Source organism: Schistocerca gregaria, chromosome 4, assembly GCF_023897955.1.
Source record: "Schistocerca gregaria isolate iqSchGreg1 chromosome 4, iqSchGreg1.2, whole genome shotgun sequence".
NCBI lineage: Eukaryota > Metazoa > Arthropoda > Insecta > Orthoptera > Acrididae > Schistocerca > Schistocerca gregaria.
Genome location: NC_064923.1, coordinates 226,574,493 through 226,598,708, shown reverse-complemented (window position 1 = coordinate 226,598,708; position 24,216 = coordinate 226,574,493). Strand labels below are relative to the sequence as shown.

General features: G+C 41.6%; 1 protein-coding gene across 1 annotated transcript in view; it reads right to left on the bottom strand.

Annotated features, from left to right (window-relative positions):
• LOC126365810 (alpha-tocopherol transfer protein-like) overlaps nt 1–24,216 on the bottom strand; it is a 126,806-nt gene that overhangs the window by 67,184 nt on the left and 35,406 nt on the right. The window lies entirely within an intron of this gene.

The following is a 24,216-nucleotide window of genomic DNA, read 5'->3' as shown; positions in this document are numbered from 1 at the left end:
CCAGTTTTGTAGTACATTTGTATCAGTAAATACGGAGTTTTGAAATAAGCTCAATCTTTTTGAAACACCCTTTATACCACCGGTGCCAACATTCTCTTACCACAGTCGCTATCCATGGGCAACGACCGAAATTCTGACCCTATGAGATGGAGTCTTAATCAAAAAGTTCATATTTTAAATACTTGTCCCCTAATATTTCGTATCGAAGTCAATAGCGGCTTGTAACCACACATTTGGCTCAACTACTGACTCGTATTCGGAAAGTTTTTGCTTCTATTATCGTATCTTTCACCTGAGATAGATTTTGCCATTACTTACTTTACATCAGATACAACTAAAAAGTTCATTGAGCTGCTGAATTCTAGCCCTATAAAACAAATAAGACAACCTTTTAAGGGAATGAAGGAGATGGAATTACAATTTCAACTGCAGTCCTAATCATTGTTAATTGTCAGCAGAGAAAAACTATTTTTCCTCCTCCGTTGAGTAGTTCGATGCATCCTCCATTTTTGTCTAACGTGTGATACTCTTTACATATCTGCATATTCGTTACGCCGAAGGCCCCCTTCATCTCAAGTATTCTGATCTCTGTCTGTTCCTATAATGTTTCCGTAAAAAAAAATTCATTCCACTGCCATGTAAGCTCTTCGTGCAGCCATCTCGCCACAACTAAACTTCACAGGCTTTTATCATCGCCATTACTCTGGTGTTTGTATCGTGGACTGGGAGGAAGCTAAAAACATGGCAGGTGCTAGAGTTCGCTAGAGGAAACTAGTTGCCCAATATAGCTCCTAGCATTAGAGGATCTACGTCTCAGCAAGTATGCACTCTATTAAGTTTTCATTTAAAACATTGTCCATTTAATTCTTTATACGTTTCTCTTGTTATCCCATTTTCTGGGGTCTACTTCCAATTCCTCTACTTTAAGTCAATTTTTGGTGTCTTCATCAAGTAACTAAAATATTTTATTTCTTTTATTGTACCTCATACAATTGTTCTACTAAGAGGGCTATTAATGATCTCTCTACTATTCTTGGGTCTTGGAGCTTCCTTTAGCTTAACTTTTTTATACAGTAGGCTGTACATTCCATTGACCACTACGTATTTCTTTTCATGAGAAAGGCTATATCTTGCCCTCAACTTAGAGTTGATTTTCGTTGGGTAGTTATTTTATTGAATACATAAAACTCTCTTGGCACCTCTTCTTCAACCTACAACTTCAATTAATGTGATAATAAGCCAAGGCTCTGCATTACAACTTTTATCTTGGTAACTTATAAAACTTTTATCTCTGTAACTTATTTTCCTTTAACTGTCAAACTTTCTAGCTCTCATTACCTTATCTTTAGTTACTCTAAAATATTTGTCTATAATTTTTCTTTTCGTTTTCTTCCCAAGATCTTCGAGCACACCTTAAACTACTTGTCTTTGGCACGGTGAGAAAAAGTAGATTAAATATAACTTCGAGTAGACTGAGTTATGTAATTGTGCTAGTAATCACCTTAGTCAATAGGAGTCCAAACTCAAGTAAGATAAGTAGACGGCTAATGTAATTACTAACAGCTTCTTAAAAAAATAGTGATCCCATAGAAGAGAACAATTAGACACTCGAATTTACTGCAATGTAAGGAACACTCGACCTGCATTCGTAATGCTAAAACTGACATAAAATACATCCTACTTATACATTATAGGGAGCATCAACACAATTTTTAGACAAACCATACAGCACAAATTGGGAGTGTCTCATCTTTCTAATAATCACATTCTGAAATAATATTACATATTAAAACTCATAATCTCCTCGAAGATTTTTACACCTTACTACTCCAGCTCATATATAGACATTACACAACAGAAATCATAAATTTACTATTTCAACCCACACTTGTATAAGACATGTTTACTTATTTATGCTAAGAGTGTTTCTCAACTTCGGTCACATTCCTACCTTAATCCACACAACAAGATGTCTTAGTTTACACGTTCTCCAATCCGTATCTTTTATCGACCATACCCTTCAACATACGTTTAGTTTCATGATTATTCGTTTGGATTCGTTAGTCTCTCATAAGTTTGATGCTGCCCACCATGCAATTCACTCCTGTGTCAACCTCTTCATCTCAGACGACAATTGTAACCTACCTCATTGATTTGCTGGATCTATTCCGATCTCTGTTTTCCTCTACAGTTTTACCCTCTACATCTGCCTCTAGTACCATGGAAGCTATTCTCTGGTGTCTTAATAGTTGTCTCACCACCCTGTCCCTTTTTCGTTTCAGTGTTTTCCATGCCTTCGTATCCTCGTCGAACATCCAGAGAAACTTTTTATCCCTTACCTCATCAGTCCACCTAATTTTCAGCGCTCTTCTGAAGCACTGCTACGAATAAACTTAAAGAAATCTAGTTTCAAAGAACGATTAAAGCTGTTTTGCTCAGACATTTTGTTTTCTATGAACTATATTCTCCTCATTCCTTTAAAAATGGCTCAGTAGTAGTCTATGACTGATTATTATCTGATTTTTTGACAGATATTGGAATTTACAATGCAGTTGTTTAAGCCATTTTAATGTTTCATATGCGCAGGAGTAAAGGCAATCGACAATAAAGATGAAATTTAAATTTTACCACCAATGTGTAGTTGACATCTCATAGCTGTTTTATATGGATATCTCTCAAGCAATATCACTTTACTGGTCAAGATATGTGCGGGAGGTAAGAGAGCTGTTAATCCCAGTGTAAACTGTTATCGGCAATCGAAGTATGTCAAACAGATGAAACAAGGTCAGAGCATCATTATTTTCCTCGCGCTATGTACTAAAAGCGGAAATTTATACTGAGAGGCTTTTAATGATCAAGTTTTTAATGGTGTCTGAAATGTGGAAGTCATAACAGATAATTGTAATGGTAAAATGTTGTCGGACCTGCAGATGGATCAAGTGGTTAAAACACCATGAGCTTCTGATCAAGTACTACTGTGACCAAACAGTTTTTGGTCGAGAGCTCGTGACTTTTTAAACGCTTGACGTGGCGGGAAGTCCGAGATTAGCTTACTGAACGCTACCGCTGCAGGACTCTGCACGCTTACGTGTGATTTTGTCCCACGTTACCAGTTAAATTAATGTTCTAACGGCTCCTCAAGGTCAAGAACAATTCTTGTGCACTGGTTTCAGTAAAAATTACGAATACATATAACAATGTCTGAAATTTATCATTCCGCTTGGGCAGTAAAATACCTTCAGTGTTGATATATCACTACTGCAATTTCGGTATTTTGTCATCATCATGTCGTCCGGAAGCAATCAGTCCCCATAAAAGTAATCACACATCGTTTACAAATTACTTAATAAAGAAAACTAAGGTAGTAGAGTTAATTATGTGTCGGCAATAGTACCCACGTAACACCATTAAGTTCCAGTGTATGGCAACATGGTACCGAGTATTATAAGATCAATTACATGTGGAGGTATAAATCTGTCCATTCTTCCCAACGGTAGAACACATATCGTCACAGCTTAAAAAGTCACACATATTTTACATGATGATAAAAACTATGTTCACAATAGAGACATAAGTCAGGTCCCACGAGACCAGCGCGGTAGAAGAAACACAAACCTCACGTATTGTCAGTAGAGGCCTGAGAGAGCAAAGACGCTAGTCCATCAGAGTCCATTGCATACCCTTACGTACTTATTTTCAGAAAGGAAAAGAAATGACCGAAAAGAGTACAGCTGATAGATAACACTGACACATGAATGAAAATAAGTGAACCCTAAGCGCATTAGCACTTACAAATTGTAACGGTACTTGAATTACGTAACCATTAAGGCACCTCACGTCAACCTCTCGATACCAGCATTATTCTACTGTGTTTCTGTAAAATAGTTAAAGTATTTCTGTGACAACATTCAGATTTGATTATATTAATGTAGAGATACCCCGATACATCGATATGTATAAATTGCGATGATATTATTCTTATGTGTATTCTTGCTTTTGTCACTATGATCATTGACGTACCTGTAACTATGATTTTTGGGCGCGTAAGCCGTTATTAGAGAGGCAAGCTTTGACCGTCATGTTAAAAAGACGCAAATTGCAGTACGTTTATGAAATGTGAACTTTAACACTGAGGAAGATATTTTCAAGTATGTTTTACATTGTGAAGTGATGTTTTGAAACGAGTTACGTGTATAGCAACAACCTTTGTTGTGGTAGGGTTGTTAGAAGATCTGCCATGACTGTTAAAGTAAAATTCTTGTCGGTCAAAACAAACGATAGTCTAAAACATAAATATTTAGCAAACTTATGGGTCAGATATAAGCTAAGTATGGACGAGTGAAATATTCTACACCAATCAAAACCCACATACGAACACTATCGTTGAAAGCAAGCAATGACAATTCCTAGAAGAACAATCCATCTGACAACAGTTGGCGATTCATAAGATAAATACAGTAAAGCAACTACCTAGTCTCAACAGAATGGCGCCCATAAGCATAGGCACAAACAAAGTAAAAGCTCCAGGCAATGATAAATAAAATAATGATCTATACGCAGACAAGCGGACAATTAAACAGAGTAAAATGTGATGAGATACACGTAACGCCCAATGCTCAATGCAATCATGATAGATAACCAACAAAGGTTTCTGGTACAATCTAAGTGGAATGATAACTTAATGTAACTTTACAAGGGCTGTGGACCCAGCCCTTACTACAATTTAACAGTTTCATAAACGTCGACCAGCTACATTTATCGCGTGATTTTTTTTTTTTTTTAATTCTGGCATTTTCTTCGTGATCAGAATACGCCATCGACTGACGCATTTGTAGTAATTCTAATTTGTAGTTTTTGCTAGCACCATTATACACGTCGGAAAGATAAATACCATATAATTAATTGCGTGTGCACACGCCAGGACGCAGCAGCGTCAAGGGGAGTGGCCTCAAGTTTATGCAGTGTGCCGTCGTGTGCTGTGCACATAATGAGACTCGATAGCACTTTAGCTCATTGAAGTGTTGCCACGCAGACGGACATGAAGTGATGGCTGCCTCCCTGAAAGTGAGACGAACTTACGTGACTGCAGCCACACATTCCGGCAGGCAGACGACCTCCTGTCAACACACGTATCCAAGCAATTACCGACTCCAGGATGGTAGGGGCACCGCGGTTGACGAAAGACGCACGTCAGACCAGCTCACACAGACTGCGCCGTCGGAACAAGGGCCGAACGTTGCTTGCCCTACAGCGGCAAGGATTGTAGCTTGCAAGCTCTTATAAAATAGTTCACTGTTATCTCAAACATTCGAGGCAGATCCGGTAAGATATGTACAATGACGGAAAAAAAACCGTACACCAAAGAATAATTAATGTAGAGTAATGAAATTTCAGGAACACAACTGACTAGGTAACATATTTAAGTGACTAACATCGCAAGTTCACAAGTTAGTGTAAGCGTGAGACAAGTCACTGCAAATGTGAAATGTAGTACGTTAATAACCGCTGAAACCGCCAGAACGTTGAGTATAAACATGCAAACGTGCATACGTTTTCTTGTAGAGGTGTCGAATAGAGTTCAATTTCTGTTGCACTTGGTCAGTCAATACTGGGATGGTTAATGCTCTTTGTGGATCACCCTGGAGCTGTCGTTCGATGGCCGGCTGGTGTGGCCGAGCGGTTCTAGGCGCTTCAATCTGGAACGACGTGACCGCTACGGACGCAGGTTCGTATCCTGCCTCAAGCATGGATGTGTCTCATGTCCCTACGTTAGTTAGGTTTAAGTAGTTCTAAGTTCTAGGGGACTGATGACCTCAGATGTTAAATCCCATAGTGCTAAGACCATTTGATTTTGATGGTGTTGCGTTTGACTGACTGCATACGTCTCATCAATTTCAGTAGTATATTACAGTACAAATTACAGAATTTATCCCTCTGTGACTGCACCATTAAATACTTATTGAAAAATCACACAGTGCAACAGCACAGCTTCAGCTAGACTCTAATTTCATGATTTATTTTCTAACGACAGCGTTACCAAGCTTGCTTAGAAACATAGTTATAATTTTGGTGCATTTCTTGCGTGAACCTGTGAGGTGGAAGACTACATAAGCAGATAAAGTAGCCGACATCAAGTTAAATACTTGTGACAGCGTCGTGGATGAGGCAGCTTGCATCGCCTCTCTTCAAATAGTAAAGGTATTGCGCGGATGTCTGGGACATACGTCTATGCGTACTGTTGTAGTTGGCAGAAGAGCCAACCCGTATAACTAAAGGAGGCCGAAATGCACGCGTTTTAGCTCACGCAGGCTGACGTGAGGTCTGGAACATGACAAGGGAATTAGAATTGAGAAAAACGGACGTAGCTGGTGGAATACGTAACTTTAATTTATTAATGGAGAACTTCGCTCTTTATGGTACATGATTCACAATATCACTAGTACAGATACTGGCGCCTTGCTGGGTCGTAGCAAATAACGTTGCTGACGGCTATGCTAACTATCGTCTCGGCAAATGAGAGCGTAGAAGTCAGTGAACCATCGCTAGCAAATTCGGCTGTACAACTGGGGCGAGTGCTAGGAAGTCTCTCTAGACCTGCCGTGTGGCGGCGCTCGGTCTGCAATCATTGATAGTGGCGACATGCAGGTCCGACGTATACTAACGGACCGCGGCCGATTTAAAGGCTGCCACCCAGCAAGTGCGGTGTCTGGCGGTGACACCACACGTACAATGGTGTGTTAGGGATGATAATGGAAACCCGGAACGTAATTATTTAGACGACACGCCAGTACATCCAAATTCAGAATTCTGTATCCAATTATGCTATATATGAATGAGAATGAAGTAGGATGTTATATCAACAGGTCAGTTCTTTTTGTGCAGATCAGTGTGAGGTGTCATCTCTTCGAATCTTTCGGAACAGTTTCGATTAGTTCTGTATGATGATCCTTCTTCAACATCAAACTCGCATCATCTATGAGACGTTCCCACAACCACAGGAACTAGGAGGATTGTGGACATTAATTTCAGCTCCCCTCGTTAAATGTGTCCATAGCATGATCCGCACATTGTACAGCCTACAGTGTTAACAGCACTATGACCATAATTAGAAACTTCATGACAGATCGAAACTGCGTCGAACTAGGAATCCGAAATAGGATCTTCGTCTTTCTCGAGCAATTGCTTTCCCGACTGAGCTATGCAATGCCAACTCAAGAACGGCAATTATAATTCAACTTCCGTCGGTATTTCTTCCCTGTCTTTGCAAACTTTCAAATAGGTGCACACTCTGCCGTTGAATGAAAATTTTTCCTCAAGATATAAGAATGACTGTTCGTTTTGTGTAAGGCGAATAAAACTTTCTGCAACAGCATGCAAGTGTCGTAGGGCTTTTTTTTTGTTCTTTCAACGTTGCAGCACAGTCGGCAATCGTGATAATGTAACATATAAGAAACTATCAGCCCCGATTTCGGAATTGAAACCAACCTTTACCTAGGTTTCAGCCTAAATAACTGAGTCTTCTTCAGAAAACATAACTGAATCATAAATTTGTCTAAGAGCTGTTTTAGTTTGATTTCTAGACCATGCCCTCTTAGACAAATTATAGATTCAGGTATATCTTCCGAAGAATACTCAATTATTTTGGCTGAAACCTAGGTAAAGGTTGGTTTCATTACAGTAATCGAGGCTGATAGCTTCTTATAAGTCGTAGGTCTCTCTTGCTCAGACGCAACTAGACAGTACTCTTATTGCATCCCGAGAATCTTATCACATAAACTTGCGCGATTAGTCTTGTCTCGATTGGTTACAATTTGCCCTGCCTCCCCACTGTTAAGTTGTAACGGCGGTCAGTTAATACGTTCAATGAACACACGATTGCAATGCATATTTCACGAGAGGAAAGCGTTTCTTCTAGTACTCGCACACATTTTGACAGCCCCATAAAACGCCATCACATGGCAATTCGATAACTACGTTGTTTTAACATCGTTTTTACGTGCTAGTCAATGTTATGAATCGCTTAAACAAGAGCAAGCTGTAGCGTAAACTAGTGGCAGGAATGAACATTGCGGCTTTCGATTTAGGCACCGCAAAGCAGAAGTCTTCGTTTTGTAATGACAGAGTAACTCAGCAGAGAGGCGGCCACTTTCACTCAGCCACAAACCAAGGCTCATTTCCCGTGCAGGAGGTAGTCGTCGTCTTATCGAGAGACGATAATGAAATAAGTGTTCTAGTTTTTCGTATCTCTACAAAAACATTTTGCGCACTGAACAGCTATTTCCAGCCTCTGTCTGTCCAAATTCTCGCCCCCTCCCGTTATCACTCCCGCTCTCACCCCAATAGGAGATAGTCACGTTTACCCCCAGAGCATTTCTTTTGAAACGTCCCCTTAGAAAAATTATACAAGACTGTGCTTAAACTGACACACAATATTTTTTTAGCGCAACGCAATCTGACTTTCAGTAATCCCTACAAAAGAATGGCCCTGGCTAACATTAACCTATACTTTTCACAAATCACTTACCTCACCAAAAATCTTCGTTACTCGAACTACTGCAATACAGAGAGCGCCACTACTGCCAGCTAAATAAAAGATTCAAACTACGGAAGGCACTAACTACTGATAGGCATAGTTCGCGAATGAAAGATTTTAATAGAGAACAAACAATGTATTTACTTTAATAGTCATAATATATATATATATATATATATATATATATATATATATATATATATCAGTTCATGACATCCATTCTTAAAAATTTCAAAACTCCGCCATCTCTCTCCCCACATCCACCTCTGCTGACGGCTCATCTCCAACTGCGCAACGCTACGCGCTGTTAACATCCAGCTGCCCAACACTACAATGGCGAGTATTACAACAATGCCAACCAGCCACAGACTCCACACAGCACAGCCAGTGATCTTCATACAGAGCGCTTCGTGGCGTTACCAATAAAAAAACCTAAACAGCCTACTTACACTTTCAACATAGTATGTAATATGTCAATTCGAGTACTGGACAACTGCTATATTAGTCACTAATAAAGAAGCCACAGATTGATAAACCATTAACTATTCAGTTAGAATCCGTCCTCAGATTACAATGAACATATTGGTGATCAGATATAGACTGACGGAAAATATTGCAACACCGAGAAGAGCTTCTGCGACATAAACCAAATAGGCAGGCGTGTTTCTACAACTGAAAGACAATATCTACTCAAATTTCGCGCCATTCGCCCAAGAGCGGTGCTAGTAAGGCCACTATGAGAATGCAAATCAGATTTGCTTTAAGTAAACACTGTAACAGACGGCACCTTTAGATTACTTTCAGGTTGGACATGTTGAATTGATGTTAGTCTAGAACGCCTTCAAGGCCAAAAAGACGCCATTATCCACATCTCACTCAGTTTGAACGAAACTGGCTACGAGAAGCTCGATGTTCATTCTGTGATATTGCAGAAAGACTTGGCATGAGTGAGCTACTGCAAACGATTGCTAGCAGGGGTGGTCACGAGAATGTACGGTCACAAGAAGACGCTGCTCCGGACGGCGCCTTGGTGCCATCGAGAGGGTAGACCATCGTATTCGGTTTATGGCTCCGGCGCATCGTACTGCACCTGCAGCGTCAATCTGAGCAGCAGTTGGTACCACAGTTGCACAATGAACTGGTACAAATAGGGTACTTCATAGAAAGCTCCGAGATAGACACCTTGTTGCGTGCAGTCCACAGATCCCAAACCAGTGGTGACAAGTGATAGCTTACTGGATGGCAGAGTGGAGGTCTGTTGAGATTTCTGATGAAAGCAGGTTCTGCCTAGATGCCAGTGATGACGGTGTGTTAGTTAGAAGGAAGCCAACTGAGAGCCTGAAACCAACCTGTCTGCGTGCTAAACACACGGGATCTTCACCTGGAATTTTGGTCTATGTGCGATTACGTACGATAACAGGAGCACTCTCGCTGTTATCCCACGCACTCCGATTGTAAATCTGTATGTCGATCTGGTGATTCGACTTCTTGTGCTGCCATTCACGAAGAGCATTCGGGGGGATGTTTTCTAGCAGGATAACGCTCTCCCACATACCGTGCTCTGCAGTGTGTCGACATGTTGCCCTGACCTGCTAGATCACCAGATCTGTCTCCAGTCGAGCTCATATGGGCCATCATAGGACGAAAAACTCCAGCGTCATCCATAAAAAAAGCATTAACCGTCCATGTATCGACTGACCAAGTACAACAAGTACGAAACTAAGTGTCACAAACCGAAATCCGTCACCTATAAAACGCAATGCATGTACGTTTCCATTCTTACTTCAAAGATTTTGGCGTTAACACTGGTTCTTCAGGTACCTGTGTTTCACATTTGTAAGGGCTATACCGCGCTTACATCTTGCAATGTTAATAACTTAACTATGTTACCTAGACAAAAGTATTCCAGAAAATCATGACTCAACATTAATTTCTTTTGGTGTTGCGACTTTTTTCCCGTCAGTGTATAAAGACAGTATATAGCAAACAAAACATTCATGGCAAACTGGCAGCCTTCCATGAAAGCTTTGGCTTGTACATACTTTTAACTACTGTCAACCTGGAACTCTAACGGAAGTGTTTGATCTCGTGGATGACTATCGACTGTGTATAACAATAAATGGCATTCCAGACGAAATCACACCGATTGTGTAGACTCAGAGATATAGTCGATTATAGCCCATGTGTGCTCACGTGCCAACTGAAACGTGATGAAGAGAGGGAATCTTTTCTGACGAGTTAGATGATGCATACAATGAATTTCCGAGCTGAGACTGTAAGACAATTTTTGATTATGTTAACGCTAAAAAAGGAAAAGAGGGACATGTAAGTCTTGTACTGGAAAACATTGTACAAATGATGAGTCAAATGACAGTGTGATCAGACTTATTTTTTACGCTTCCTCAGGAAATCAACACCGTAATAAATTCAAGCCTATGGGTGTTAGAAGTTGACGGTTACCTCGGAATATTAACAGTCAGAAGTAGAATATCTAATTCAAGGAAGGTAAGGGGATCTCATGCAATAAAATTACATGTTGTTAAGCTCATGTACCCGGACTGCCGAAAGAGTTTCCATCCTACTTTAAAAAAATTATGGCACACTAGCCCGATAGTGAGAGAATCGACGAAATGTAGAAAAACCTATGAGATACCCCGGCGCTGGCGAAGGCCTACGAAGTGTAGATCAAGTCATGCATGGTGACTGGTTTGATGAAGTATGTACACAAGTAACAGCAATTAAATATGAGCCCCACCAGAAAATGCTAAAGTAAGCCAGAGTTCAGTATCAGTAGGAAATTATTAAAAAGCAAGAAAGGAAGAAAATAGGCTGCACAAAAGGGAAACGAGATAGAATGAAAGTGAAGAACTGGAAGGAATAGCTGAAAGGGATGAATGAAGTGCGAGCTTTTTATCAAAAGTTAAAGGCCGAAGGGATTTCCAGTCGAGGACGAATATATTTGAAGATACAGGAGACTGGGTTTTGAGTAGTAATGAAATAACATATGAAAGATGGGCTCTAAGAGGATTTAACTGAAAACCAAGGAATCTTACTCTGCTTAAACTCAAGGAATTCGGAAACAGATGAACCACCAACTGCTGATGAAGTGCAAGCAGCCATCAAGAAGCTGAAGAATAATAATGTTCCAGGAATTGACCTAACTAACTGAGAACTGCTCGAAACATTCAATGAAGGAATCGGTCAAACATTTCCACAAGCTTGTTATAAAGATTTAGGCACCCTAAAGTCCACGTAATGAACGCAACGTAAGTATCAAAACATAAGAAAGACGGTCTCTATTAGGGGTCCTTTCCTATTACCCATGGCATATAAAATATTCTCCAACTACCAGTTTAGTTGGCTTGCACCCTATGTTGATAATGCTGTTGATGATTATCAATGAAGATTACGTCCAGCAACAAATACTGTTGCTCAAACTTCCACGATATGACAAACACTTAAATGTAAGGAATTTCTGATCAATAGACATCACCTCTGTATAGACTTTAGATCATTGACAGAAAGGAGCTGTGTGTTGGAAAGCAAGAGTTAGAGATTCCCCATAAATTCATCGCCTTTTAGTGAAAGATACTATGCACAACATGTGGATTAAAGTTAAGATAAAAAATATGTTACGTAGTGCTGTGACGACAAATAGAAGTAAGAAAATTCTTGATCCTACCTTCTCTTAAATATAGCCTTGGAAAAGGTTAAAATTGGTCATCAAACCAACGGAGACTGACCTGTATAAATCAGGTCTGGGATTTGCAGGTGGTATCTATATAATAGCAAGAACGCGGATAGCTATGACAGAATCCTTTACAAATCGTCAATGAGCTCATATAAGGACGAACGTAATTGAAAGGCAAATTAACTGCATGTCTCCAAGTAAGACACATTATCTTTTTATAATTCCTAAAATTTGGTTCTTATAAAACTTCCTGATAAGTTAAAAGAGTGTGAGACGAACTTCAGACCTTCGTCTTTCACGGGGAAGTGCGGTGGTTTTTTCCTTTAAAAAAAAATTAATGACTCCTACCTCAACCTTCTTCCCTCCTAGTCAGTCCTTTCTCTCTCCACAAATGCCTTGTACGGCTAAGTTCTCGCTCTATATTCTACGGTTTGTTAATGCATGACGTGTAATACTCTCCTTCAACGTAGTATGACACACATGGCACTTCGTCGAAACAAAAAGAGAAAAAAAAGGTCCTCCAAAGGCAAATAAAACTCAGCTTTTGAAGCATCGACGATTCCTCTCTTATAACAAACCAACACCTAAAACCAATTAGCCTCCTTTTCTGAAAGAGATATTAATGCTATTTTAAAATAGATAAATATTGGTCCTCTCCTATAAGAAATTTGGATTCTTTACTTTGTCGAAAATATACGAGTCTCCTCTTTCAGATCAGAGGTTCTTTTCCATCACAAATAAGAAACCTCTACTAACGTACATAAAGCTCCTCTTCTAGAACAACCAACACTTAAGCTTAAGACTACGACAGTCATCTTGTAAAAGAAGAAATCTCCGCTTCCACAACAACAAAAAAGATACTAAAATTGACTTGTCACCTAAAAGCTGAAACTATCGAAGGCGCCTCTTCTAACACAAGCTAGATTCCTCGTTTACCAGAAACTAGGCTATTCTGTTAAATCAGCCTTGAGTTTCTTCTTGAACATACAAGGCTCCCCTTCTGGAACAACCGAAACCTATGTTCTACCAAACGAGAGAGTATCGCAGTACAGTGCTCAAAAATTGGGCAAAGTTACATTCCTATTTCGTATACTCTAGGAGTTTGTTGTGCTTATCGTTCCTGGGTAAAATGACTTCGCCGGGAACACAATGTCTTCTAGACTGCACTTGTATGGTAAAGTAGACGTTATGTTATGGAGCTCGCTCACTGCCAACTTTGAGGATTCTCGCAGGATATTAGGCGGTAACGTATCGTGTACTTTACGTTACATCGAGTACACATTAGCTAGGTTTGCCTATTATTAATCTAGCTTCTCCTCTTAAGATAGGTCGTAGGGTCAGTATTGCCTCACGTGTTCCAACATTTCTACGGAATCCAAACTGATCTTCCCCGAGGTCGGCTTCTACCAGTTAAATCAAGCGGAGAACAGGGCTCGAAGCTATATGACGGTGACTGTCAAAATACTCTCACAACGAATTTAAGACTGACTGGTCAGTTCAAATGTACGGCCTATGTGGCATAGGGTTAACCGCCAAATCTTTCCACAAACTATTTGAAATACGCCTTAGCTTAGCCGCTAGCTCGCTGTAGATATTATCTGATATGTAGGCCGAGTATTTTCGTAATATCGGAGGCTTCTGTCAGTTAGTTACGTTTTGCGTCAGATCTTACGTTCATAGTTCTGAATCTTCGATTGTATATTGTTGCGTTAGAAGCTTTTCTCTTGCTGCCGACTAGTTTCCGGATCTTTGCTATGGCTTCCTTCTGTTCGTTGAAACGTTGACATCATTAGATTAACCACACGTTGTTAGTTTTGTCCTTGGTATGCCACACCGGCAGTTTCTCGGTGAAGAGATGCAAGTGATGGCTCTAATGCGCAAATGATCAATAACATGGACAACGGGTACCCTTTACTGAGCAAGAAGTTGATGTTGAACGATTCGTTTATGATTCCGTTTACTCAAATTCTTTTGAAAATGTGATCCTCAAGTGGCACTGTCAACATCCTAAATGTGTACGCTCTTACCTTATCATCCAGCATGGAAGAGAAGGACCTGTTTTATGACTTAGTCAGTGAGAGAATAGCCAAGGTACCTAGCACCGCGACACTGTATATTCTAGGGGACTAGAGTTGGATCAGATAACGACATATGGCTGAATTGCCTGGGACATCATGGGATGGGAAAAACGAATGAAAATGTCCAGGGACTTCGTGAAGTTTGCTGCTTTTTTGGACTCTGTATCACAAACACATATTTCCAGCTTAAGGATCAGCACAAGATGTCTTGGAGACGCCCGCGCTCTCATCACTGGCATCAACTTGACTTAGTCATAGCTAGGCGTACTGGTCTCAAAAACGTGCTACTGACACGAAATTATCATAGTTCCGATTGAAACACAGACCACGCCCTGGTGGCGTGCACATTGAGGCTCACTCCTAAGAAATGTCACCACGCTAAACCGAGAGGTCATCCCCGTATCAACACAGATCATGTTCATGACACACAAAGAAAGCAGGATTTTGCCAGTAATTTTGAAAGTGCTTTCCCAGGAAACGTTCAAGCAGAAAGGAATGTTGATAAGAAATGGGCAAAATTCTCGGGTGCTATCTACAACTCAGCAGTATTGGCCTATGGAATAAAAGGAAAAAGAAATAAGGACTGGTACGAGCAAAATTTGGAACGAGTCACTGAGGCTAAACGGAAAGCCCTGCTTGTTTACAAAAGGAACCCAAATGAAAGAACTCGAGATGACCTACGAAAAGCAAAGAACAGGGCACAGCAAACATCCAGGAGATGCGCAAATAACTACTGGCTGAATTTATGTGCAGGTATACAGAAAGCGGCCGATTCTGGGAATGATAAGGCAATGTACGATGGTATTAAAAAAAGCAATTGGACCAACTGTCAGAAAAACAACTCCTCTGAAGTCCAAGACGGATGAAGTCATTACTGATGAAGGAAAACAAATGGAAGGCTGGGTTGAACACTACCTCGAGTAGTTAGCAAGGATGCATGTGACACCATCAAACAAATGCCAGTTATGGAAGAACGAGATGCTATGCCTACTATGGAAGAACTGAGTACAGAAATAGATTCTCTTGCTAACGGAAAGGCCACAGGTGAAGATGGGATCCCTGCAGAGGTTATTAAGTATAACAAGTCTGTTCTTCTCAAACATTTATATTCACTTATCACAACCAGCTGGGAAGAAGGTTATGTCCCGATGAGTGTACAGGAAATCGAGGATAGTTACTCTATATAAACATGGGCGCTGATGACCACGCTGTTTAGCGCCCGTAAACCTCAAACACACACACACTCTATATAAACAGAAAGTGAACATAAGTGACTGTAACAATTACCGAGGCATTTCATTACTAAGTGTAGCCGGGAAAGCTTATGCAAGAGTCATACTAATGCGATTACAGATCTTAGCTTCCAGAATCTACCAAGAATCTCAGTGTGGCTTCAGGCCCGGCCGATCAACAGTAGATATCATCTTCTCCTTAAGACAGCTACAAGAGAAATGACGTGAGCAGCACTTTATGTTTCTTTAATTGACCTCGTTAAAGCTTTTGATTTAGTGAGCAGAAATGGTCTTTTCAAACTGTTGCAGAAGATTGGATGCCCACCTAAACTACTACAGATAATTGTCTCTTTCCATGAGAAAACACAAGCAACAATTTGCTTCAACAGTAAAACATCAGAAGCAATCCCTGTTAATAGCGGTGTGAAACAGGGGTGTGTGTGTTAGCTCCTACATTATTTGGGATTTTCTTTTCCCTTCTGCTCAGATTTGCATTTGAAGACTGTGAGGAGGGTGTGTATCTACATACAAGGTCTGATGAAAATCTTTTCAACATTGCTCGCCTCAAGGCCAAGACCAAAGTAAATACAGTTGTTATCCGTGAGTTGTTATATGCGGACGATGCAGCTCTAGTAGCGAACACAGAAGATGAGCTGCAGCATATAATCAACAAATTGTCAAATGGCTGTGAAAAGTTTGGTCTACTCATCAGCCTTCAAAAGACTAAGATCATGGCGCAGAGCACTACCAACCTTCCATCCTTTAGCATTGATGGCAATCCTCTCCAGATAGTTGATGGCTTTACTTACTTGGGATCCACAATCTGTAGCAATTTGTTCATGGACACTGAACTTACTTACAGAATCGCAAAGGCATCATCTGTCATGGCTAGATTGAAAAACAGAGTATGGAACAATGGACTGCTTACCACAAAAACTAAATTAAAAGTCTACCACGCTTGTGTTGTAAGCACTCTTCTCTATAGCTGTGAGTAATGGACAACTCTTTCTAGGCATGAATCTCGACTCAACAGCATCCATGTCCGCCGTCTCCGGAAGACCCCTCAGATCTCTTGGAGAGATAGAGTACCCAAAACCGAAGTCTTCCATCGTGCAAGCACAACCGGCATCTTTGCACTCCTGAGTCATCGACGTCTAGGATGGTTGGGACATGTCAGGCGAATGGATCCTGAACGGATACCGAAACAGCTTCTGTACGGCGAACTTCAGGAAGGTGTGAGACCAGTGGGACGACCGCATCTTCGTTTCAAGGATGTCTGCAAGAGAGACCTGACCAAGACCAGAATCATTCCAAGTCGCTGGGAAAACGTTACAGATGACCGTGTCAAGTGGCGAGTAACTGTGCGCAACGGCGTCAAGCTCTCAGAGGACGAACGCACACAGGAACAAATCAGGAAGGGGACAAAGTGAAGAGACAGAGCGGCTTCTGTTGGAAGTCCCTCAGATTTCTCATGTCCAAAACTGCAGTAGGGACTGCCACTCTCGAGAGGGACATTTTAGCCACAGCAGACGCTGCAGACTCTGAACCAAGCACGGTACACCATCATCCCTCAAGGATGGACGGATGCCATTATTATTATAAATTCTTGACGAGGAGTCAAGTAATAACGTGTCGATTCGTTCCCGTTGTAAAATTCCTCACATGAACCAATTTTTCCGGAGTCTTGTTTAAATAATGATGCTTAACACGATGAAATGCTACGTGAAGATCAAGTGACAAAATTGCTGATATAACGTTAGCAAAAGGAAAAACTGCTAACGCATCACTAACGTCAAAATTTCCGACAACTTTGCTTGTTAAGGGTTTCATTTTCGCCGCTGTTGTTCGATGAAATATCTTGAAACCACAATTAATTAGAGTTAATATTCTATATTTTTCAGAGATTTCGTTTTCAGCCTTTTAGCAATCATGACAAACAGCCCTTCTCGAATTTAAGCAGGAATGTGACATATTTATGTACGTGTATTTTTCTGCAGTTTCCAATAGTCCACCAAAATGCAGGGCCTGGTACGTTGTTGTTGGGATCGCGTTTAATGGCGTCGAATACCTGTTGCTCTGACATTTTCTCTATCAAGGAAGCATTTTCCTCTTTGCTGACGTCTTCGTAAGGGAAGTTTATCAAGTTTTCGGCTTCATTTGCATTAGTCGGATCTTCTTCATATTACCTAGATAGATTTTCTGCAGGTGTCGCCAGTATTTCTCGCTGGGTCTTGACACTTCCCGTAACATGGTTTTGTTTCACATATTGACTTTTTCTTCGCATTACGCTTTTCTTGGACTAGGTGGTAAGTAGGAAAAATTTCGGCTTGTATCAAGGGATGTTCTCTAGCTCTCAGCTGGTATCCAAATAGTTGCTTCATCTACATCAACATCTACATGACTACTCTGCAATTCACATTTAAGTGCTTGGCAGAGGGTTCATCGAACCACAATCATACTATCTCTCTACTATTCCACTCCCGAACAGCGAGCGGGAAAAACGAACACCTAAACCTTTCTGTTCGAGCTCTGATTTCTCTTATTTTATTTTGATGATCATTCCTACCTATGTAGGTTGGGCTCAACAAAATATTTTCGCATTCGGAAGAGAAAGTTGGTGACTGAAATTTCGTAAAAAGGTCTCGCCGCGACGAAAAACGTCTATGCTGTAATGACTTCCATCCCAACTCGTGTATCATATCTGCCACACTCTCTCCCCTATAACGCGATAATACAAAACGAGCTGCCCTTCTTTGCACCCTCTCGATGTCCTCCGTCAATCCCACCTGGTAAGGATCGCACACCGCGCAGCAATATTCTAACAGAGGACGAACGAGTGTAGTGTAAGCTGTCTCTTTAGTGGACTTGTTGCATCTTCTAAGTGTCCTGCCAATGAAACGCAACCTTTGGCTCGCCTTCCCGACAATATTATCTATGTGGTCCTTCCAACTGAAGTTGTTTGTAATTTTAACACCCAGGTACTTAGTTGAATTGACAGCCTTGAGAATTGTACTATTTATCGAGTAATCGAATTCCAACGGATTTCTTTTGGAACTCATGTGGATCATCTCACACTTTTCGTTATTTAGCGTCAACTGCCACCTGACACACCATACAGCAATCTTTTCTAAATCGCTTTGCAGCTGATACTGGTCTTCGGATGACCTTACTAGACGGTAAATTACAGCATCATCTGCGAACAACCTAAGAGAACTGCTCAGATTGTCACCCAGGTCATTTATATAGATCAGGAACAGTAGAGGTCCCAGGACGCTTCCCTGGGGAACACCTGATATCACTTCAGTTTTACTCGATGATTTGCCGTCTATTACTACGAACTGCGACCTTCCTGACAGGAAATCACGAATCCAGTCGCACAACTGAGACGATACCCCATAGCTCCGCAGCTTGATTAGAAGTCGCTTGTGAGGAACGGTGTCAAAAGCTTTCCGGAAATCTAGAAATACGGAATCAACTTGAGATCCCCTGTCGATAGCGGCCATTACTTCGTGCGAATAAAGAGCTAGCTGCGTTGCACAAGATCGATGTTTTCTGAGGCCATGCTGATTACGTGTCAATAGATCGTTCCCTTCGAGGTGATTCATAATGTTTGAATACAGTATATGCTCCAAAACCCTACTGCAAACCGACGTCAATGATATAGGTCTGTAGTTAAATGGATTACTCCTACTACCCTTCTTGAACACTGGTGCGACCTGCGCAATTTTCCAATCTGTAGGTACAGATCTATCGGTGAGCGAGCGGTTGTATATGAGTGCTAAGTAGGGAGCTATAGTATCAGCGTAATCTGAAAGGAACCTAATCGGTATACAATCTGGACCTGAAGACTTGCCCGTATCAAGCGATTTGAGTTGCTTCGCAACCCCTAAGGTATCTACTTCTAAGAAACTCATGCTAGCAGATGTTCGTGTTTCAAATTCTGGAATATTCCATTCGTCTTCCCTGGTGAAGGAATTTCGGAAAACTGCGTTCAATAACTCCGCTTTAGCGGCGCAGTCGTCGATAACAGTACCATCGGCACTGCGCAGCGAAGGTATTGACTGCGTCTTGCCGCTTGTGTACTTTACATACGACCAGAATTTCTTCGGATTTTCTACCAAATTTCGAGACAATGTTTCGTTGTGGAACCTATTAAAGGCATCTCGCATCGAAGTACGTGCCAAATTTCGCGCGTCTGTAAATTTTAGCCCATCTTCAGGATTTCGCGTTCTTCTGAACTTCGCATGCTTTTTCCGTTGCCTCTGCAACAGCGTTCGGACCTTTTTTGTGTACCACGGGGGATCCGTTCCATCTCTTACCAATTTATGAGGTATGAATATCTCAATTGCTGTTGCTACTATATCTTTGAATTTGAGCCACATCTCGTCTACATTCGCATAGTCAGTTCGGAAGGAATGGAAATTGTCTTTTAGGAAGGCTTCTAGTGGTACTTTATCCGCTTTTTTAAATAAAATTATTTTGCGTTTGTTTCTGATGGATTTGGAAGAAATGGTATTGAGCCTAGCTACAATGACCTTGTGATCACTAATCCCTGTATCAGTCATGATGCTCTCTATCAGCTCTGGATTGTTTGTGGCCAAGAGGTCAAGTGTGTTTTCGCAACCATTTACAATTCGCGTGGGTTCGTGGACTAACTGCTCTAAATAATTTTCGGAGAATGCATTTAGGACAATCTCGGAAGACGTTTTGTGCCTACCACCGGTTTTGAACAAGTATTTTTGCCAACATACCGAGGGTAGGTTGAAGTCCCCACCAACTATAACCGTATGAGTGGGGTATTTATTTGTTACGAGACTCAAACTTTCTCTGAACTGTTCCGCTACTGTATCATCGGAGTCTGGGGGTCGGTAGAAGGAGCCAATTATTAACTTAATTCGGCTGTTAAGTATAACCTCCACCCACACCAATTCGCACAGAGTATCTACTTCGACTTCACTACAAGATAAACCACTACTGACAGACACCAACACTCCACCACCAATTCTGCCTAATCTATCTTTCCTGAACACCGTCTGAGACTTCGTAAAAATTTCTGCAGAACTTATTTCAGGCTTTAGCCAGCTTTCTGTACCTATAACGATATCCGCTTCTGTGCTTTCTATTAGCGCTTGAAGCTCAGGGACTTTTCCAGCGCAACTACAACAGTTTACAACTATAATTCCGACTGTTCCTTGATCCAAGCACGTCCTGTAATTGCCAAGCACCCTTTGACATTGCAGCCCATCCCGCACTTTCCCGAGGCCTTCTAACCTAAAAAACCGCCCAGTCCACGCCACACAGCCTCCGCTACCCGTGTAGCCGCCAGCTGAGTGTAGTGAACTCCTGACCTATTCAGCGGAACCCGAAACCCCACCACCCTATGGCGCAAGTCAAGGAATCTGCAGCCAATACGGTCGCAAAACCGTCTGAGCCTCTGATTCAGACCCTCCACCCGGCTCTGCACCAAAGGTCCGCAGTCGGTTCTGTCAACGATGCTGCAGATGGTGAGCTCTGCCTTCATCTCATAAGCAAGACCGGCAGCCTTCACCAAATCAGATAGCCGCTGGAATCCAGAGAGAATTTCCTCAGATCCAAAGCGACACACGTCATTAGTGCCGACATGTGCCACCACCTGCAGCTGGCTGCACCCTGTGCTCTTCATGGCATCCGGAAGGACCCTTTCCACATCAGGAATGACTCCTCCCGGAATGCACACGGAGTGCACACTGGATTTCTTCCCCTCCTTAGCCGCCATATCCCTAAGGGGCCCCATTACGCGCCTAACATTGGAGCTCCCAACTACCAGTAAGCCCAACCTCTGCGATTGCCCGGACCTTGAAGGCTGAGAATGATCCTCTGAAACAGGGCAGGCAGCTGCATCTGGCTCAGCCAGAGACAGTGCCTGAAACCGGTTTGTCAGACGCACCGGGGAGGCTTTCTGGTCAGCTTCCGGGGACGCCTTTCGCTGCCTGCCACGCCTTGGAACGACCTCCCAATCAACCACAGGCGAGGGCTCAGCTCCACTGCGGGCAGCAACCGGGGCAACCACAGCGGCAGACCGATCTGGGGACAGACGGGATGAGGTTGACATCCCCGTGATACCCGAGTCCGGCTCCCCACAGTGGTGCCCATTGGCAACAGCCTCAAGCTGCGCGACCGAAGTCAGCGCCGATTCCCTGCAAATTTGACTATTTTCGCATTAATTTTCTTAATGCCTTTCAAGTATTTTGTGTTATCGCTTTTGTTGTATAGGTCTCTCAAGGCATGGAACAGAAATTATTTAGTGCTGCTTTCCCACTCGCGTGTTGTTCTAGCCATATGCCTTGAGATTATTCTGAGTTTTGGCTCCTGACATTTTGTTCTCAATTGTGTCATACCTGTGTAGCCATCCATCTCCATTGTGCATTCCTTCAAGTCAGGCGTACCTCACCGTTTCATTTAATACCGATGAGTTTAGCTTCCTCAAGCATCGACTCTCATAAATAAACTGGCCAAGTAGTTTTATTTTACAGTCGTAAAGGCTGTGATCCGAAATATATAGTGGTCAAATTCCTATTCCAGTCTGGTTAGACAGTATGTTGCGGGACACGTAAATGCCGTCTAACCTGCTTGCTGACTGGTCTGTTGCCATCACGCTCTACATACGAGGTATTCCTCACATGTACACTGTTAACGAGGTACCCAAATTCTTACCTACAGTTTCAGTTCGGTGTCTGATGTTTCTGACACAACTCAGTAAAACTGTCCTGTTATAATTAGGTCGTCGTAGAGAGATCGTAGTTAGCTGAGTACTGCTGTTTTATAGAAATGTTTCCGAGCTTCCGTATTTTGATTTTCGTAGGATAATATTAAAGCACCGTTTAACGGTTTAATTTTCTTGCCTCAGTTGACTGCTCTAGAAAACTGAGTCTCTTGCAGCGCTCCTAGCGTTTCATTCCTGTATCGAGTCTCAGCAGCCACGAGTGGTCGTTTTCGTTTACATGTAAGCGCCAAATCTGCTAGTGTTGCGAAAGCGGTATGCTATGTAGTTTGGTTCCAGAACGGTAAAACTGAGGTTATGAGGAACTGTCCTTTTTACAGAAAAATAGAAATATAGTAACAAAATGTAAGAAGACACAATGGTAATAGGGTTTATTAATGGCAAAGTTTGTGACTGACGAAGGGAAACTTCACAATCGATGTTCTTGTCAAAGATCGTGTGGTTAATTCTCTACATGGTAACTGAAAAAATGGGAAAAGTGTCGTCTAAGTATTTCAAAATATATGCTTTTATTCGCTCGAGAAAATGTATACTTTCAAACACATAAAATAGTATTTATAATGCGGAAAATATTGCCTTTTTACTTTATCCTTTGTATCTTGTTTCCTTACTAAGTGCCAAATAACATCAAATATTATTTTTATCGTCAAATACGTTCTCATTGTTGAAAAAATTTCCATTAAACTCATTTAACTATTCATTATTTATGTACAGTGTAGACTTCTCTGTAAATCGTAAATAAGTTCTTGTTTTCAGATATGTCGACTCTCTTGTTGGACAAAACTATTAGATTAAATACTGTTTGAGTTTAGGAGGTGTACCGAATAGGCAAAGGTGTGAGTAGCACTTGGGTTTGAGGAGGGAGGTGTGATAACGGTAATCCGTGCAGTTGTACAGTCGCCGCCACAGTGGCCTCTTCTGCGCATGCGCAGTGTGCAGCATGCTAGAAAAATTTCTAACTCCGTTCTCGACACAACCTATCGGCCCGACGTGATCGGCTGTGATTCACACGCAGACACGAAAGGTTTACGCATGTCGAGTAGTCGACCCTGATTTCAAAGTCACTCGTGTAAAATGGGCTTAACGATGCGCATTACCGCTTTAAGACGAAATATATCTCGCGCGCGATAAGGCACTTTTACTTGTATCACCCCATGTCTGCAATGATCATTGTAGTAGTTGTAATACCGCAGCCGTTCCGAGGTTTCCTATCGTCTCGAGTCTATTTACTTTACGTGTCTGTTCTGGGATCTCTATCTGCATTTGCGCTATATTGACCGCCTCTGCGTATAAATTTGCTATGTGCATTTTGTTTTACATTCACTTCCGATTTTCCAGATATTTAGCATTGCTGTGCAATGCGTTTGTCGGCGAGGATTGTTGTTATCGGGTGGGACAATAATACTATTACTCACGAATTAATGCGGATTCCATGTAATTTGGTCGTTTATCATTGCGTACATTATCCGTTTAGGAGACAGCTGCCCTAATTGTGAGCCGATGTTCATTTGCAAAAACAAATGACATGGTTTTTATTTCGTGGTTTAATTCACACAATGGACACAACTGGAAGGCTGCAAGAATGTGAACGTGGCCGTCTAAGATGCTTCCGGAATCGCCATTTTCATTATTCCAATGTTTTATTTTGTGCGTTTTTTTCTCTGATATTGCATGCGCTCCATTCCTGTTGCTCTTATTTGATCATTGACTCTACTCTTTCAGGTTTTACGAGTTTACTGCTGTTATTGCCAGTGTCGTCCTAGCAGTGCTTCAACCAGTTAGAACTGAACGCTTCCACGGGTCTACGTTCGTCACTGCTTGTGCACTTTGTATCATTCTGCAAACAGGATTTTTCGCAGGTACAGTTATTGCAAAACACCCACACACACACACTTGCCGACGCAGCGGTTCCTGCTCCCTCG